The sequence below is a fragment of the Rhinoderma darwinii genome, chromosome 1, assembly GCF_050947455.1.
Source record: "Rhinoderma darwinii isolate aRhiDar2 chromosome 1, aRhiDar2.hap1, whole genome shotgun sequence".
Lineage (NCBI taxonomy): Eukaryota > Metazoa > Chordata > Amphibia > Anura > Rhinodermatidae > Rhinoderma > Rhinoderma darwinii.
Genome location: NC_134687.1, coordinates 435,820,505 through 435,832,458, shown reverse-complemented (window position 1 = coordinate 435,832,458; position 11,954 = coordinate 435,820,505). Strand labels below are relative to the sequence as shown.

The window sequence follows — 11,954 nt, the reverse complement described above, 5'->3', positions numbered from 1 at the left end:
ACCTAAGCTGTTCCCACTGCTCTCTGAAGCATTAGGAGCCCTTTGACACTGCACAAATATTTTTGTAACTAAGAAACTCCTACACAGAACATGTAGTAGGTCTATTGGTTGATTGACTGTCAAACTAAACCAAAATCAAACTTTAGGGAAATATTCAGATTGTCAATCAACACAATGATTACTGAATGGGATCAAAAATGCTTTCCTTATTGGTTGCACCAATGACACATCAGATTAGAATAGCACACTGTTAGTACATAGGTTATTAATAGATTAGGGCTTTAGTAAGTTAATAGAGAGTTGTTAGAATGTTGTATTATTAGTTCTTTATTGGTCAGTAATATTAATCAGATACATTCATATAAGAATTAGGACAAAACATAGTTAAAATTGTTAGTCATGCTTACAGACACATCTGTCATGGCATCTAGAATAGAATGAACTTCCTAGTACATATATCAACCCATAGTAAATAGCTCTAAACTACCATAATAAGTAAAGGTTGCAGCATCTGTTCTTTAAAAATATATTCACTAAAGATATTTTTTTAATTTTTAAATATATTTTTTTTGCATGAAATACACCATGACAGAAGTGTGCTGTATATTAAAATGGCACCATAATTACCATAGATAGTAGAAAATTGTTAGGCATCTGTTAGTATATAAAGCATTTCAATGGTTGAAACACAGTGTTTCAGTCAGTTATCTGATGATGGTATTACCTTCACAAATATGTTTACAATGATATCAATCGATGTATATTTTTGTATATTTTTTTAATTACTTTTTATTTTAAATTGCTACAAAACACTACAGTTTCATGGCTTTAATTTAGCTCTACCTAAAAGAAAAACCTAGTTATCCACAATTATATACATGTAAACTTTTTGGTAAATACTTACGTGTTCTTTTAACAAGTACTATGCATAGAAGCTAATCTAAAAAGGAATCTTAGCAGTAACATATGTCTAAATCTTGTCATATGCAAGGAGCATGCATGAATTAGTGAGAGCCAAGAGTATACAGATTTACACACTGCAATGGATCACAGCCCAGAGACACCACTGAGCAGATGTTACAGAGGAGATGCAGAATTGTATTTACCGCAAGTGAGGGCAAATGGAACTCCTTATGCAATTAGATTTGAATTTGTAAAATTCAGGATGAAACATGAAATAAAACAGAAATTGCTATTTTTTTTTTAATTAGATCTTATTAGTCCTACTTTCTTCACCAAATACTGCCTTTTAAGCACAATATAGCCATATGATTTCCTCGACCTGCTCTTTCTCAGCACGCAGACTAATAAGAGTATGTAAGGCAGAAAGCTGACACCATCTGCCCTTGCTGGCAACAATACTGAAGTAAATGAAAATGGCATTGAGCGTTATTATATACAGTGTGCTGCTGTGCATGTTTTCAGTTTCTCCTTCTGTTAAACTCTTTTCACCTTCTCCTAAATACGGCTTAGTCCCCATGCTCAGCTGTTTTTCCATTAAGTGCTGTATTTTACCAGTGAGCCTGGTTTGCCTTTTAAGCCACTTACAAATTGTATCTGCTGTGCTTCAGTAATAATTCAATAATTTAGACTACTTTCTATGAGAGCGAGCTACAAGTATATGTCACAAAGTGGCATGACTGTAGGCTAAGACCTTTAAACTGTACAACAGCTTGTCAACCCATAGAATATAACAAAAAAAAAAGCACAATCTCAAATTTTGCTACAAAACAATGGGAAGTCTGCGTTGTATGGTAACCAGAGTGGGCCAAATGCAGTCACTTCTAGCATTAAAATTTGGAAAGCTTAACAAATGGATCAATCACTTGGTTTTGATCCTAGTGGTTCTGTACTTTTCCCCTTTGTTACAATATATCATGGGTTTCATATTTTTAACTTAGCATTTCATGATTAAGGCCAACTCAATGTATAGATCAAAAGAGATGAGACAAAAAGATGGTGTGATCATTACAATCATTAACGCTGGAATTTGTATAACCTCCGATGCAAGAAATACCTACAAATACCACACCATAAATTGTGTAATATATTATTATGCCTTTAGGAGGGTTCATCGTTTTCCACATGACATCCTAAAAAAAATATGATTGGAACAATCAGGCCAATGTAAATAGCAATGACGATGAGGGAATACTAAATTCAATTAAAGGAACACTCCAGGCAAAATTAGTACACTGTGTTATGCCTAATGTACAGTCTGAGGTGTATGACATGGATTCTTTGGTGATACTTGAAATCCTGTGTCATGTACCACCCTTTTAAACTTGTATCAGTTTTACCCAGAGTGATCTTTCAATAAAATTAAAAAAGAAGGATATCCAAGTTCCAGCACATGAGGAGACTAAACCCATAATACAATATCAAAAAGGCTTCTTGTAACATTCACATATCTTAATACCTTACTTAAAATTGTATTGGCATTTTCACTATAGAGAAATATAAGATATTCTTTGTTATTTTTCATATTTTATTCTAAATGTGCTCTAATTTTTAATGCCATTTGTTAGTAAACTATAATATAACCCAAACTGGAAATAATGTTCATACTGTACTTTTTTTTTTTTTTTTTAGCCACCAGCTTGTATTTTAGGTTCAGCCATTCCTTTTAAAGTGTTCATTCCTCAGTGTAACACAGACCTGCTACTCAACATGTATTGGAGAACATTTCCATACATTACTATGTAAAACAGTAGGTAGAAATAAATGTTCATTCCAAAATTCCACTGTAAACACATCATTAGGTGATTTTAGAACAAGTAATATAAATCCATAACTGGCAAAGTAACTCACAGTCAGTGACAAATGAAACATAAAAAATAATAGCCTGAAAGAGGCTTATATTTCTCACATGGGATACTTTGGTTCTAGAATGCCTATATTACTTATAGCAATAACAGATCATTCACATGGTCATATTATGTCTCTGTGCATAAGCCATATATTCAGTGCTAAAGACAGGGATCAGGTCCCATCCAGGAAGGTCAGGAAAGGCTTTTGTGATCTTTCAGAACAGGATTCAATCTTGTCTTTGGCATTAAATATACGTTTCATGCACGGAGATATAAAACAACCATTTCCATGAGTCATTAGACAGTTTGCAATAGCATTGGAAGGATCTGCCCTTACTTTCAGCCTTCAATCAGAAATGTTAACAGATAACAGAAGAGAGTGAGGAAGGAAGGTAGAATGTTCCCTAACCCGTTTGGTGCTCATTACAATTTTTGGTGGAAAAAAAAGGAGGGAAGGGAAAAAATATCCAAATTCATAGTGGTATTACCTGTTTGATAACACTTGGTAATAGAGGTCTCAAAACTTGCACGCAGACACTATTTATATTGCTAAAACTGAACCACTTAATGGAACAGAATGTACGGTATAAATTTTATTTTGAGGTGGAATTCATCATTGATAAGACATTTATAAAGTCTTTTCATCTCAATTTATTTTTAGAAAAATCTGATTAATAATGCAGCCTGAGACTAGTGCGGCTTAATTGCTTCCAAGCTGTTTTTTCCCTTCTATGCTGACAACGCTGCAGTGTCAATTCAGCTTAGGGCTGAGCATTTGTTGTCAGATAGAAACCCGTCTGTCACAGAATTGCCAGTAAACTGCAGATCTGGGAGCCCAGAAGCAGCAAAAATCTAAACCACGGCGTTCTCTATACCCTACCGTTTTCTTAACCATATTTTTGTAACTATAGATTGAGGTGGAGAATATAATTAAAATACTAAGATATCCTTGAAACGTAAATAAATGAAGGCTATATATAGATAAGCAGCTTTTCTGGTACTTTTAACCTGCACTATACAAAACATGGCTAAAAAAAGAATAGATACTTTAAAAGTACTAACATACTAATTATAAAAGGTTTCTATTCATTCTTCATCAGCTGCGGGAGATTGCTGTTTATTTAAAAGCCATTAATGTGCTTTCCATTAATCTTTGTAGATGCATTGCGGCTTAGTGACAATGCCTTTCATCCAGGTACTGCACGAAATCACAGGATTACAGCTGCTGTTTATCTAAGTCTTATGCATGCATTTTGAAGATTTATAATGATCCTTAGGGACGGTTTAAACTTAGTACATGTTTATTTTGTAGAGCATATAAACATGCAGGAAACTCTTAATCATTTAAAGAAAAGTCACAAGTTCATAAAGTAGGCGAAATAAGAATATTGAGGCTCATTCAGATTAAGTGCCCTTTCAATGCAGATCACAAAGATGTCCACGGTAGAAGTATATCAGTGTCATAATTGTGAGCTTTACCAAAAAGCAAGGACAGCATCACAGCATATCTAATATTGCATCCTTAGGGGGTCAACTTAACACTTGCAACCCTATTCTCAAGAGCAGCAAATGATTTCTGACATTGAGATCAACCATCGTAAAGGGATATTCCAATTTAAGCAAATTGGGTTAAACAGAAAGATTCTTAGATGTGCCCAAACTTTGCACTCTAAATTCTAATAAAATGAAATCCCTGAATGATAATTTTGGGATCTGTGGCGGTTGTTTTGTATGACATCCTTTAAACAAACAATGCTCCACCTTGCACTAAGCGACAAGAATTTACATTTTGCACTCTCCACTACCACTACTGATACCTCACATTGACAGCAGTTTGTCCTGGAGCAAATCCGTGCTCCACAGTGTAAAAGCATTTTTCTGGATGAGCCCCATAACCTCATTCGCAGGAGTATTTGCTCAAACTATGATCGTAGAGCTGTGAAATACTAGTAGATCTTGCTTACCACAGCATAGTATGCTATTCCATTGCATGTCTCTGTTATCCCCACAAACACTAAACATATCCTTCAGAGTATGAGAAGAAAATCTTTAAATTGTATATACTGTATCTCCATAGAAGCATATCATGCATCATATATTCCATTGCTTGAGAAGCACACACGTGAGATAAGCTCCTATCGATACCTGGGCCTCAAGTATCATACCTGTCCCAGACAAAATTTGGGTTTGGTGCCCACAGTGACCAATAAGAGTCCACTTTAAAAAAATGTTTTAGTGTAGTTCAGAACAGAGAGCTGCACTCTGATTGGTGGCAATGGGCAACAAGAACACTTTTTGTGACCCAGTTTTGATATACGAGGACTTAAATATCTATAGAATATCAGTATGTTCATTACAAAGAAAGGAGAATAGTGTAATAGTATGATAACTTCTTGGATCAACAAATGCCTTCAGTATAAGCAGTAAAATGCCAACCATTAACAGGCCCTTTAAGTGGACCTACAGTTTACATCTCTTTTTTTATGCAGTACACAAGGACAAATATTGACCTTGTTATCTCTACTATATAAGAACATTCCAATTTTTACAAATATTTTGAAATATTTAGATTCTTTGTTCTCTTTACCTATATACGGTAACTTGAGACTAAATTATATTTCATGACTGGGTTTACATGGTAGGTTGGCCCAATGAATGGCATCATACTATAAACGCTTTCTTTGCTCAAAAGCTACATGAAAGCTAACGTTAGTGTGTACATAAGCATGCACTAGTTTGATCATTGTATATCCCACATGATATGTTAAGATGTACTGAAGATTTATAAGGATATACACCAGAGTACATGATATTTTAGCAAAATAACTGAACGCATACAAAACCTCAAACAAGAAGAAATACATGGTAGATGTTTGTTAGAAAAACCCAATGAGTCCGTAATGACTGAACATAAATCTCCATATTGGTTTGAACTGGAGATTTCCGCCAATCACATTGCATGAAGACAACCTTACATTCCAACATGAGATTTTACAACAATCATTAGCAAAGCAATTTATGGTTAGAGTCAGACAGGGTAATACACTGATAGTATATCCAGTGTGTCATGCTGTAGATTAGTAGAAGATCAATTGATAGGTTAATTGCAAATGCTCTCTGTGGAGCCTTCAGCATGCATTGGGAGTTAGTACGTATTAGTCATTTTCTGTACAAGAATTTTAAGCATTGCCTTTTATGTTATGAAGCGTTATGCGTGCATTTTGCATTAGTATTATTGTCACAAAGGGTTAGAACTTCTTAGTAGGACGTTTTGAATAGTTCTCTATTTTTTTTATTTTTTTTTTGCTTGCATGCATTACTGATAAATCCTACAAAAAAAAGGAAAACATGCAAGATTTTCCATTTGAATGGAAGAGAAAAAAATTAGTTCCACAAAGAATCAGAAAGCACAAATTGAAATTTAGCTTCTAAGGTGCACTAAAGCAAAATACTTTTTCCACAAGACAGTTGAACATCATGGCAAGCTACTCTAGTCAATAAACATTTTTTTGCAGTCAGAGGAAAGACATAATTTCGGAGTTAGATTTAGAATTTTCTAAAACAAATCTTGATGGTTTCAACAATATAAAAGCGTTATGACTGCCTATAAGTAATGGTTCACAAGTTCTTTGCCCATCATGTAATTTAGGCTTAGGACACTGGACCTTACATGGTCTACGTTTTTGAGTTGTGTCAATATTAATATCAAATACTGTCTACCAAAATAAATACATGGCAGAGCGGAGGACTTTACTGCCATTAGCCTAAGGTAGGTATGTGGGAGGCTATGTATGAAGCGGAGCAATATAAAATCTCCTATACTTACTAGTTCTCTTCAATATTTGGTATGAATAATAGTAATAAAAAACAGATATAGTTTTGTCTTATGTAAATCGGACATACAAAAAGAATATTTGTATGCATATAATATAGACTATATACTATGGATGTGTGAACTCTATATAAAATAATGTATTAGTAGACCCATCCTACTGCTCATATGAAAACACGGATATATGCTTTTTGGCCTGAACATTATTTAACATTTTTCTTCAAATCCTCAGTTGTTCCTACATGGTAACAAGGCCAAGAGACATTACAGGTTATAAAGTCCAGCATGGGACAACCCTATCTGATGTTGACAGTGGGGCAGCTCAAATGTTACTAGTGTTAATCATATTTTTGTCGTTCATTTTTTAGTTTTGGCATTTATTTTATGTACTTAAATAAAAGCAGCGTCCAAGAGTGAAGGGTGGGCCTTCAGAAGAATTTCTTCTGCTGGGCTCAAAGTACCCACGGGAACATTGTTGTTCTAAGAAAAAGAAAACAGTCTTCATACATAGCCCCACTCATAGAAAACATATTTATAACCCTGGTCAGTAAAATTAGGAGTATGTCAAAGGGAACCTGTCACCAGGACAGGCCCCTTCACATTCACTACATCTGCAAGATGCCTTATTGATGCTAAAGTAGAAGGTGCAATTGTACCCGCTAAACAGTCTCCCAAAACGCGGATCAGATGGTTTTAGAAAGATGGATTAGTAGGAAAACATCCCGGCTGCCCTGACTCCTAAGAAACATGGATTGTCCTACTTCTTAGGAGTCTCATGGTTGGGATTTACTTGTTATTGCTGACTATTTGATACTTGTGGAGCCATTTAGATAGTACAATTGCACCTACAGTACTTGTTCAGCTTTGACAGGACATCCTTTAGGATCTTTACTCAAAAACGAACCTATCCTGGTGACAGTTTGCACATTTCTTTTGGTTTCTCAGTAAACTGAAACCATGTTCATTTGTCAGTGTGAATAGCACAGAGATATTTTAGTACATTAGTGTGTTTAATATTGTTAGTGTTGTTAGTAGTAGAAAATGTTAGTAAATCAGCATTGCAGACTCCAGATCATTTCCTCTGAGTTTTGGCTCTCAGTTGAATCACATCACCAGACAATTGAGAAGACAGGACAGGCAGTTGATGTTAGTGAGTTTGCTATTTACAAGTTAGTAGTAAAAAGAGAAAAACGGGCAGAGTCAGTAACTGGAACAGTTTGCTGTGTCTCTGCGTGGTTAGTAGAAGGTGAGGTTAGTATAGCATGCTTTAGTTCCTGGTTAGTTTTGTTAGTTAATTATAAGTGGTGTTAGTTTTAATCAAAGCTGTAGACTCAGTTATTGTATTTACTGTGTGTCTGCAGTTGTTAGTATGTTAATACACATGCAGTTGTTCACCAATAATACGACTGGGATGCACACATAGACTGGTTACAACAGATATTAGTCATTTGATTGACATCAGATTTTTACAGACGTTACGTCAATCTCGGGAACCTTGCATCATGTCTCATCAGAAATTATATACCATTACCCTTCACGTATTTTCCATATTGACCTGCCATTCCCTACACATCATAAATGCTCTAAACATGAAAAGGTGAAGCATACGTTAAGATTTGACATTCACATGTCTAATATAAGAGTTCTTGAATAACCACTGTGATATAAAAAAAAGAGTAATTCTAGTAAATATTAATACATTTCACAATTATGTTGCATTGTACCAACATATAATCTTTAATTTTATATCACTATGCCATTCAGACAACTAGACGCAATGACTACAGTGCAGACAAGTGTACCATTGGTTTGGCCTTAATCATTTGCATCTCTTTCATGAGGACAAAACATTACTTAGTTTACATAAAGTAAAAAGAGTTTCGGACAACGAGGAAAGAACATGCAAGTCAACGCACACAGAAAGGCTCTGCCCAACATTGCCTTCAGTCCTTACACGACCATCAATTTCAATAAATGTAGTGTAAACACAATGGGAGATGTTAATTGGAACAATGAACCATATAACATATGAATATGATGTCATATTATCTGAAGATCTGCTAACCATATTAGCTTCCAATCAGACTGGAAGTGGCTTATATTCTGCACATGTACTGTATGCATCCTTTTCATCTCATCACATTTTCACAACCTCGATTCCAGAGGTTCTGTTTCACATCTTCATACATTTCTAACTGTTAAAAATAACTTTCAATTTGAAATTCAAACACAATATATCCTGAAGTAATGAGTCGTAGTACTGAATACATTACTGTAGTCATAAGTGGCAATTATTTCAAAATGCGTAATACACCATACTTATCATTGCAGAGATTATAGTGGTGAGGAACTTGTATATCTCCTAATGACATTCCTTGTACATTGAAGAGTCTAAAGTGCTCAAGAGCAAAACCCTGAGATAATGGCTTCTTTTCTTAATACTGCCTTGAAAATGTCACATGTAAAGCACGTTTTTACCATTGACATACACCCACAAGATCGAGGGTTGAAAGTGCAAAAGAATAGTGCCCTGAGAGACAGCAGATTATGCTGTGACCTGTAATTGCAATATTCACAGCATGATCATTGACAATTTTTTATAACCTCCTCCAGGTACTAGAGGATAATTAACGTCAGCAGAGAAGCGACACATATATGTCACTGGAAGTGCAACCGATAGTGAATAGATTGCTCATTATAGTCACCTCAAGGAATTCACCCCATGTTACTAATATTACATTAATATAAAATGATATTTCCATACATCGATATTCTGCATATACATCATTTTGTTGGGAGCAAGCCAACATTATGCAATATATCATAGACCAATATTTGCTTACAGTACCTATCACTCTCCCTCATATATTACTTATTTCAATCCTAGTACATGAACATAGTCTCTCAATATTAAATCCTTTTCCAACACAAATGGTCAAACTACAGTTCCAGCCATAAACTAGAGGACAACAAACAGAAGCAATAGATAAAGCTGATTTCTTGTCTATCTCCAACTCAAACTTCCAACTAGACTATACTGGAGTGATATGAAATTAGAAAGAACCACATTTTCTTTAAGGAATTCTTTAGGGAATTCAAGCAATTGTGTGTCTACGGTGACTCATATCCAGTCCACTCCTTTCCCCTTACACAATATTCAAGCTCTTGATATAAATGTAACATTAAAGCCCGATACTAATAAGCTACATCCAGTCACCGTAATTATCCCTTGCCTGGAACCTCCATTAGATGTTCTTTGATATCTTTTAAAGTGCTTTGGCAATAACATAGAACGGCCAAGAACCTTCCTTTAATAATCACTATGGATAAACCATCTCCATCAACCTCACAGGGAACTAAGTGCAGCTAACTACTTTATTGTATGCAGCAGATGAGTAATCTAGTAATTCAAGCATAATAAAAAAATAAACAATCAAATAAGAGCAGATGACATTGGAGAGGTAATTAGCTTAATTGTCTTTAAGCATCAAAGGAGTGTGAAAGCTTATTCCGGAAAGGAATATGCATTTCGACTTCTACTCGCTAATTATTCCCATAAAGAAAACTGCATTTTCCAAGATAATATGTTAAAACAAAACATCTGCAGATCATGTGGAAACACAAAAAGGTTCTGAAAGCCACAATACACCTTGTAAAATGAAAGGGAAATATGCATGATAGAAAAAAAAGATTTTTCCTTTACAAATATATTGTGTTTGAAGGTGAAGAGTAAAAGGATAGTTCCTAAATGCTACACTGTATTGCTTTAGAACATTTTGATACATGTTAATAAAGGAAGCCTGTGCAATAATACAGAAGCAGCAATACTCATATTATAAAATGAAAAATGTTCAATCATGTGGAAAATTTCTAAACACCTTTACTTAATAAAATTGTAATATGCTATTATACCTATAGGTACGTCAAATCTATGGCTGAAAAACTACAAAAACACACTCTCCGCTGAAAGTATGGAAGGATAAAGGAGTTCAATAACTTGAATTACCAGTGCTCTGACTTCGTAACAGTGTATCTTGAAATTTGGTCCTAAATGGTAATCTCAAGGGCTAGTGGGGGGGCGATTATTTACATAAATACATGCAAATAGCAGTCTATGTGGAAATAATCAGAGGTGAGTACAGACGTTGTAGCCCCATCTAATCTCTGGTGCCTAAAGGAGGGCACTATGGCCACTCTACCATGTAAGAGATTGTCAATGATATAACTGACATGATACTTTTGGGGGGGCTATTACAGATTGTCTATTAGATCCCTGGAAATTCAAGTCTTTGAATGTGATATACTCATTGATTTATATGAAAGTCTCACCCATACAGTGCACTATATGCATTTATCTAAGTAAACAAAGTCACAGAGCCCTTCTGCAGTAGATCAACACCGAGAGACTAAATTTCCATATACACTGCATTGACTCCAATGCACCATTTTCATTTCTTTCCCAGCATACATTAAACATATTTTGTTGCCTGCATAATGCGACAATTTAAATCGGTATTCTTCATTTCTTTTTCCTGAGCTGAAATTGGTATTCCAGTTTTCAATCATGTACAAAAAAATATCTGTATAGGTCCTAAAATTAAATATCACTCTGGTGATCACTTTGTTGGGGTGTACTGTACGTGCGGAGTAACGGATCATGGCTTCTTCCCTTCATGCAGCAACACATTGATTTCTGGAAATAGCACTCCACAGACAAAGCACTTATCTGAAAAGAATTGAAATAAATACACCATCAAATAGCGTTCAGTTGTGCCTGCAATGTTATGTACCAGTAATTCAATTCTGCTGCCTCCTAATTACATCTGGCCTCAACTCGCATCTTAAATTCATGCTGATTGGCAAAGTAGGTGGCAGATCATTGTCACAAATTGTATACACTTGGGTCTTCAAGGCTTAAAGGATGATATTGATTAGTGCTTGTTGACATTCAGACATAAGAAAAAAATAATTGGTTCTGCAGATTATCGTACCTTTGGTTCATTTCCTTGACACACAGAAGGTGTGACTTATGACTGCTGGTTTAAATTTAGCTTTTCTTCATGATGAACTGACACTTTGTAAATTACCATTAAACATGCTATCTGGTGCAATTTAAAGCTGACAAGCAAATGATCGTTAGCTGATTAGTAAAATGAAGGCACTTAGTTAAAGCTACAGTCCCATTTATAGCCAGAAATGATAGAGGAATATTTTGCCTAGAATTCTATACTATTCTATAACCACCAGGGTAGCCACTTTATGTCTGTGCTAGATTGTATGTCACCATTGCAGTAGTTTGACTAGGAAAACTG

The 11,954-nt window shown here is 35.0% G+C and overlaps 1 long non-coding RNA gene across 2 annotated transcripts in view; it reads right to left on the bottom strand.

Moving 5' to 3' along the window:
* Positions 1-309: 309 nt before the first annotated feature.
* The window catches only part of LOC142656050 (uncharacterized), a 49,179-nt gene continuing 37,534 nt past the window's right edge, over positions 310-11,954 (bottom strand). For both annotated transcript variants that reach the window (XR_012849583.1, XR_012849582.1), the window contains exon 8: positions 310-11,368. This is a non-coding gene — a long non-coding RNA (uncharacterized LOC142656050). The remainder of the gene's footprint in view (positions 11,369-11,954) is intronic.